The sequence below is a fragment of the Cannabis sativa genome, chromosome 4, assembly GCF_029168945.1.
Source record: "Cannabis sativa cultivar Pink pepper isolate KNU-18-1 chromosome 4, ASM2916894v1, whole genome shotgun sequence".
NCBI classification, from domain to species: domain Eukaryota; kingdom Viridiplantae; phylum Streptophyta; class Magnoliopsida; order Rosales; family Cannabaceae; genus Cannabis; species Cannabis sativa.
This window is the reverse complement of record NC_083604.1, coordinates 61921711-61924210: the sequence shown is the minus strand read 5'-3', so window position 1 is coordinate 61924210 and position 2500 is coordinate 61921711. Positions and strand designations below refer to the sequence as shown.

Genomic DNA, 2500 nt, shown 5'->3' with positions numbered 1-2500 from the left:
GACGGGCGATATTTTAGTAGGTAAATTAACGCCTCAGATGGCGAAAGAATCATCGTATGCTCCGGAAGATAGATTATTACGAGCCATACTTGGCATTCAGATATCCACTTCAAAGGAAACTTGTCTAAAACTACCTATAGGTAGTAGAGGTCGAGTTATTGATGTGAGATGGATCCAGAAAAAAGGGGGTTCTAGTTATAATCCAGAAACGATTCGTGTATATATTTCACAAAAACGTGAAATCAAAGTGGGTGATAAAGTAGCTGGAAGACATGGAAATAAAGGTATCGTTTCAAAAATTTTACCCAGACAAGATATGCCTTATTTGCAAGATGGAAGACCTGTTGATATGGTCTTCAACCCATTAGGAGTCCCTTCACGAATGAATGTAGGACAGATATTTGAATGCTCGCTCGGGTTAGCGGGGGAGTTGCTAGATAGACATTATCGAATAGCACCCTTTGATGAGAGATATGAACAAGAGGCTTCGAGAAAACTAGTCTTTTCTGAATTATATGAAGCCAGTAAGCAAACAGCGAATCCATGGGTATTTGAACCCGAGTATCCGGGCAAAAGTAGAATATTTGATGGAAGAACGGGGGATCCTTTTGAGCAACCTGTTATAATAGGAAAACCATATATCTTGAAATTAATTCATCAAGTTGATGATAAAATACATGGACGTTGCAGTGGACATTATGCACTTGTTACACAACAACCCCTTAGAGGAAGGGCCAAGCAAGGGGGACAACGGGTAGGAGAAATGGAAGTTTGGGCTCTAGAAGGATTTGGTGTTGCTCATATTTTACAAGAGATGCTTACTTATAAATCGGATCATATTAGAGCTCGCCAAGAAGTACTTGGTACTACGATCATCGGAGGACCAATACCTAAACCCGAGGATGCTCCAGAATCTTTTCGATTACTTGTTCGAGAACTACGATCCTTGGCTCTGGAATTGAATCATTTCCTTGTATCTGAGAAGAACTTCCAGATTAATAGGAAGGACGCTTAATCGGAAGGAATCAGAATTTTTCTTCTATGATCGATCGGTATAAACATCAACAACTTCGAATTGGATCAGTTTCTCCTCAACAAATAAGTGCTTGGGCGCATAAAATCCTACCTAATGGAGAAATAATTGGAGAGGTGACAAAACCCTACACTTTTCATTACAAAACCAATAAACCTGAAAAAGATGGCTTATTTTGTGAAAGAATTTTTGGGCCTATAAAAAGTGGGATTTGTGCTTGTGGAAATTATCGAGTAATTGGAAATGACAAAGAAGACCCGAAATTTTGTGAACAATGCGGAGTCGAGTTTGTTGATTCTCGAATACGAAGATATCAAATGGGTTACATCAAATTGGCATGCCCAGTAACCCATGTGTGGTATTTGAAACGTCTTCCTAGTTATATCGCAAATCTTTTAGATAAGCCGCTTAAAGAATTAGAAGGCCTGGTATACTGCGATGTGTGATTTGATAAAAATTATGTTACAAATGCAGAATGAGAAACTGTCATCCCATTCAATCGAATTAGGATGTCCCATATTTGACATGTCTCTTGTTAAAAGTAACATGAAACTCAGAATTATAGGTGTGTTCAATACTCCTAAGTAAAAAGGGAAATAGGTCTATGGTCAATTAAGTAACAAATAAATCAATTTTATAGTTATACCTCGTGAAAAAAAAGACTTATTTCTTTATGTTATGTGTAATTAACCATTCCTTTTCGTTTAGAAAGAAATGAAATTATGTTTCTGTCCAAATAAGCAAATATGTCATGGTTGTCGGAGTTTATTCATCGCATATAGGCTTTAAGGACGTCGTGACATAACCGTCGAGGCGAAGTAGGGACCTAAAAGATTGAATGGAAAGATACATAGACAAGTAAATCTCTTATGAATTGAATTGAATTCTAAGGCATTTCTTTACTTTAATTAAGTTTAAAAAAGTTAAGGAGGGGATTCATCATTCGAAGGGAAGTAGACTACTCAAGAATTTCACATTTCATTTCTTTTTTTATTGAATGAGTAATTCAATAAAAAAAGAATTCAGAAAATCTAATAAAAAGCCACTAAAAAAATAAAAAAAAGAAGAATGAATCAATGAAATGTTGCTTGATCTTCTTTAGGAACTTGAGTAAGGAGTAGATTATTGGGGGTTTTATAGAATTTGAAAGTGAAAACCCCTTTTTAGCTTTATTTAGTGTAACTACTTGAGCCGGATGAAAGGAAACTTTCACGTCCGATTTTGAAAGGGGGAGATCCTATAGGATCCTATCCGAATTTTTCTTTTGCTAGGCCCATAGCTAAAAAACCTACTTTCTTACGATTACGAGGTTCATTCGAATATGAAATCCAATCCTGGAAATATAGCATTCCCCTTTTTTTACTACTCATGGCTTCGATGCGTTTCGAAATCGAGAAATTTCTACTGGAGCGGGTGCTATCAGAGAACAACTAGCCGATCTGGATTTGGGAATTATTATCGATTATT

At 36.4% G+C, this 2500-nt stretch overlaps 1 pseudogene; it reads left to right on the top strand.

Moving 5' to 3' along the window:
• LOC133037481 (DNA-directed RNA polymerase subunit beta-like) overlaps positions 1 to 2500 on the top strand; it is a 6263-nt pseudogene that overhangs the window by 2339 nt on the left and 1424 nt on the right.